Source organism: Cheilinus undulatus, linkage group 21 (assembly GCF_018320785.1).
Source record: "Cheilinus undulatus linkage group 21, ASM1832078v1, whole genome shotgun sequence".
Lineage (NCBI taxonomy): Eukaryota > Metazoa > Chordata > Actinopteri > Labriformes > Labridae > Cheilinus > Cheilinus undulatus.
Window position 1 is genome coordinate 31,980,928 of NC_054885.1, and position 6,094 is coordinate 31,987,021.

Here is a 6,094-nt window from a genome sequence, read left to right on the forward strand (position 1 = left end):
ATGCATCATGGAGCCATCCTAACAAGCTTAAGAATAGATAACAAAGTTGTTGATATGTATCAGTCTTAGAAGGGTTATAAAGCCATTTGTAAGGCTTTGGGACTCCAGCAAAACACAGTGAGCGTCATTATCCACAAATGGAGAAAAAATGGAATAATAGTGAACCTTTTCAGGAGTGGCCGACCTACCAAGATTACTCCAAGAGTGCATTGACGCTTATCCAGGAGGTCACTAAAGAACCCAGAACAACAACTAAAGACCTGCAGGCCTCACTTGACCCTATGAGATACTGGGCAAGAATAAACAGTCTGAGGTGAAAACTACCGCTGACCAAAATACAACAAAAAGGTTCATCTCATTTTTTGCATTTGCAATATCTTAATGACCCCAAGACTTCTGTGAAAATATTTTATGGACTGACAGAAAGGTGTGCATCCTGTTACATCTGGAGTAAAACTAGCACAGCATTTCATAAAAAGAACATGATACCAACAATCAAACATGGTGGTGGTAGTGTGATGGTCTGGGGCTGCTTTTGCTGATTCAGAACTTGGACGGCTTGCCCTAATTGATGGAACCATGAATTCTGATCTCTAGCAAAAAACCCTGGAGGAGAATGTCTGGCCATCTCAAACTCAAGCTCACTTAGGTTTTGCAGCAGGACAAACATCTGAAACACACCTGCAAATCCACCTGTGAATGGCTTAAAAAAGGCTTTGGAGGGGCCAAGTCAAAGAAACAGAGTCCAGAGTGAAATCCAATTGAGACGCTGTATCATGACCTCACACAGGCCGTTCATGCTTGAAAACCCTTAAATGTGGCTGAACTAAACCAATTCTGCAAAGAAGAGGGGGAAAAAATTCCTCCTTAATGATGTAAGAGACTCATTGTCAGTTATCACAAACACTTGCTTTCAGTCTTTGCCACCAAGGATGGAACAACTAGTTTAAGGTGTAGATGGTACTGACTTTTTCCATATAGGGCCAGGTTTGGATGTTTTTTCCCTTAATAACTGAAATCATTTGAAAACTGCACTTCGTTTTTACTCTGATTATCTTTGTCTAATATCAAAATTAGTTTGATGATCTGACAGTGTGACAAACATACAAAAATATAGAAATCAGGAAGAATTCAAACACTTTTTCACAGGACTGAAGCCAGTTTTGTCACAAGTATCTGCATTTGTCTCCTCTGCAATGGTCACTGCAGTTGTACAGTTGATGCACAAGTGTCTTTGCCTGATTGGTGGCCAGGATTTGCCCCCTCCCTTCATCTCCCCTCCCTCTCTTGGTCAGAAGCTCATTGCTAAATAAAGACTGACCACCTCCTCTGACAGTTAAAATGCACACCAGGGACATAAAGTAGTATCTCTTGCCTTCATCCTCTTACACACTCATTCATTCATTCATGCTGCTGGTTCACACCGCCACAGGTCCATTCAGAAAAAGCACCATGATGTACCAGCAGGTGATCTTTTATAATGAACAGCCAATCAGATGGCTTTCTGATAAAATATAAGTTTTCTCTGAACCTCCGAAAGCAGAGTTTATCACGTATAACACTGGGGAGGCCATATTACAACATAAGCTGTAGAGGAAATCAAAATTGAGTTGAAATGAAAATGAGAAACAATAGGAATGCGCTGGTAGTCAAGTGGTTAAGGCGCACGCCATGTACACAGGCAACCCAGGTTCAAATCCACCCTGTGGCACTATTTCCCACATGTCTCTGCCCGCTCCCTTCCCTGTTTCTGACTCTATCCACTGTCCTATCTAATAAAAGCCATAAATGAATCTTAAAGAAAATGAGGAACAATAAACTGAAAGTAATTAGTTAGTTTACAAAACTTGATGAGGGACTACTGAACGATTGTGTTCTGCTTTTGTAAGTATAAGCATTTTTTTTTTTTTTTTACAAAAATGTGAACAGTAAGATAGATTACATTTTTTTGTTATTTCTTGTTATAACAAATATTCAGAATGAACAACCTTTTTTGTTTCAATAGACTGTATAAAGCATGGACATAGACTCATTGACATCACCTGTGGGTTCTGAAAACTCACTTTCAAATTGTTTGGAATGGGCAGGAATTTTTAATCAAATTCTTGGAAGGTGATTGGACGAACCTTCTACCACTTTCATTGTGGGCCAATCTGAGTAACTGGGTAAATGAGGTAGAAGGCACACGCAGCCCTGGTGAGTAATATTAGCTCAGCAGGAAGTCGCCACTATAGTTGACCAGTGCTGGAGCTTGTTGGTGGACAAAATTCATGCAGAGGCTGGTAGGGATTAGTGCAAAAACATCTTCTCCGTCATTAGAAGCTTCCAGTGTAGTTCTGTGCTCCTCTTTCAATAAAGAAATGCTGGGTTCTGATAAAAACTTTCAGTAAAGCTACATCCCAGCCTATAGCTTCACCAGCAGCAGTCATGACTACTTGCTTGCAATACAACTAAACCCTGCCTGTAACGATCGCAAACGTATGCCAAAGAATGATACGAAAAGAGCAAAAACCTCAATTCCACTAAGAAAAGTTTTCAGTTGGGTTCTTTAGTCTCGTTTTAACTATGAAATGTGGTCCAATTTGGATAAAACTGCCACTATAGGTACATCTGAGCTTATCACATCACCAGCAGCCATGATGTATAGCAGCTTACAGCATAACCAAACCGCACCTGAGACTCTCACAAACTCATGTTCTTTCTGTCATTAAAAGCCTTCAGTGAGGTATTTTGCTCTTTATTTAACAAAGAAATATTTTCCAGTTCTGATAAAACTGTCACTTTACTATAGCTACATCTGAGCTAATCGCTACACCGGCAGCAGTCATTGCTACCTGCTTTTAGTGCAACTAAACCCCACCTGTAGCTATTACTCATTCTCCTCAAATGATGCAGACTGATCTGGTCTATTCTCAGAATGTGCAAAATTGTTTCAGATTGGACCTTTGCAGGATGGATTTGCCTGCAGACTGACATGGAATCTGACCAATCCTTTGGCTTTGCAAGGTTAGTAGACCTTTAGCCTCTTGGTCAAAAGCAACATGTCAGGCACACTAGCCATGCCCCTACTTATGCACAACTCCAATCCCTCTTGAAAGCAAAGCAGATGAGTGTGCAAATAAAAAGCTAAATTTTGCATTTTTAATGGGTGTCTCTGTGACTTTGGGGGCTTTTGCAGACAGTGTGAAGTGGCCACTTAAGGAATGCAGTGTTTTGCAGTTCCACATTGGCCTCCTGTTTCAACCACATGGTTGCTGTCTGGTTATTTCTTTAACAGGCTTCCAGGATTGTTGACAATCTTGCAACATAAACACATGCTGTGATGTTTTTCCATCAACATCAAAGCTCCAGCTACATTTTTAAAGCCACACATGAAAAAAAAACACGGATGCCAAAGGCTGTCATCTGTAATTAACAAAGAATTAATGTTTAGCAGAATTTTTAAAAAGCTTTTCAAAAGCACAGATTTTCTCATTAACTAATAATAATGCCTCTCTGCCACATGCCACCATCAGAGCAGTTTCCTCAGGACTGAGGCAGTTTCACGCACCCAGTGATCATGCCGTATTGTTTGGACATGCCTCCCCAAGACATTTGGGATGGACATGCTCGAGTAACTGCCACATTCAGGGATTAATTTACAGTGCAGATGTTGATTCCCAAGGAATTGGGAGATTATGCTCAGCATAGTGTGTCTGTTTCAGTGTGATAAAGCTGTAATCCGCCTAGCGTTTCCCTGTGTTAGGGATTCTGGGTTGACTCTGGGGTTTTTATGCTGCAGACATACCCTCTCCTCAGCTCAGCTCTCATCCCTCCCTTTTACACAAACAGTCTCCTAATGATCAAAACATTACAGCCTAGTGAGCATTGTGTCTTTTTTCCTAAAATAAGGGTATGACAACTCCTTGTAATGCCAGACCCTCATTCACTTATGACACATTAACTGCTAATAACCAGGATTTAAAGGAAGTAAAGTCGTCGCAGTCATTTAATCATCAGCATTTGTTATGTAACGCAACTGTCCGGGCTTATTGCAAAGGATATAATTCCTGAATAAATTAGCTCAGCACACTGTCAGCTAGCCGAACTCTATCCAGAAATGACAAAATCTTCCAAAGTCACACCTCCAAGGCTCAAAGTGAACATCCAGGATTGTTTTATGTTTTATAAAACTTTAGGCAAAGAAATAAAACCAAGAATAAAACATACAAACCACTTATACAACTGACAGGACCACTGAAAGGCTGAGAAAGTGGGCCTTGTGAAAATGTCTTTTATTAACATATGCATGGTGGGTCATTTATCCAAGTAAGTCTAGCTTTCTTGTTAACATTCAATTCTTCAGCCTGGCTCTGATTGGTTTTTGGAGGTAATAGAAAAATTTTACTAACAAGTTATTTTTAAGACAAATGTCCAAGCCTCCTTCCTTTCTGGCATCCTAACTTTTGTACCTAGCTGTACACAGCCACAGAGTTTCACAAAGCTTTTTTTTTCTCCAGCCAAAATGACTGGAAGTCCTCAAGAATTTTGGCCATTTAGAACTACTGGACATTTATTTTAGATAGCCTTATGTGACCAATAACCTGCATTTAACAGCAATAAAACATATAAAAATAGACACTGCAATACAGCCTTATGTCTGTGCTAAAATGAGAGTGGGGATACATTTCTATTTCATATCCTGACCCAAGACCGAGACAGTAGAAACTGGGCCTGACGATAAACCAGAATAACTGCTGTTACAGCCTACTTGACAAATGACCAGACCTTGGACGTGACTGTGGACCGACATCCTTTTATTAATCCTTTGTAAGTTGTCCAAACAAACTTACTGAAAATCATGAGCTGTTCCTTGCACACATTCAAGCAGTTGCACAACATACCTACATTTAACACTCAAAAAACAGAACTAAGCTTCACAGTAGCACCATTAGCTCTAAGTTAGCCCGTTAGCACAACAGCCAGTTAACATCCTCCACTGAAAACACCAACAAACAGTACCAAGAAATAGCTAACCAGTGCTCCATTAACTTGACATCACAATAAAACTCCACATTTCAAATGAAAATGTAATCCTATTGTAAATTATCCAATATTAGTCCTCATAAACTGATGATCTCAACTGTAACCTCCACTATACGGTAAAATCCAACCATTGTGGTTTCTTTGGAGTAATCCTGAAAGACAGCCAACAAAGAAAGACAGAAGCTTCCACTGTGGCTATGTCGGTACAGTCGTCCTCTCATTGAAGGCTCTTCCCACATTGCTGCTGATTACCCGGGATGCCCCGAATATTAATTTCCAGTCACGGGGAAGTGAGATGGTGCTCTTGATTCTGTGATGATTATCCACTTTCTCTAATAATTGATCATAGCTAGATTTACGAACTCATTGAAATCCACATCAGCGCTCTCATCAACTCCCATCCTGGGTTAAGATGCTGTTTTGGTGTAGATGCCACTCAGCTATCTACAGTTCCCTCTGTTTTGGCTCCTTTATGACCTGCAGTGATGACTAACTCAAAATCCTCCATACTGTCAGTTTCCCTGCATTGTTTTCAGTAGCTCTAAATTCCCTGGAGATGAGCTTTGTTTGGCTTCATCCATGTCGGCTGCAGGAATATTCACTGCATAACCCCCCCCCCATTCCAATTCCAAAAAAGTTAGTACTGTGTGTGAAATGTAAATAAAAACAGATTTCAATGATTTGCAAATCTCATAAACCCTTATATTTATTCACAAAAGAACATTAAACATCATAGATGTTGAAAATGAGACATTTTACCATTTTACTAAAAATTTTAGCTTATTTTGAATTTGATGGCAGCAACACATGGGCCATGTTTACCATTGTCCCTTCTTCTTTTAACAGTCTGTAAATGTCTGCAAAGTGAGGATACCAGTTGCTGAGATTTGGGAGTTGAATTTTGTTCCATTCTTGTCTGATCTAGGATTCTAGCTGGATCTTCTTTTGCCAGATTTTTCAATTCATGATGCGCCAAATGCTTTCTGTTTGGGCAACTGTCATTGAGGATTGAGTGATTCAGTCCTGGAAAACAGACTTAAGTCATTGTACACAGATGCTCAGGCCCAAT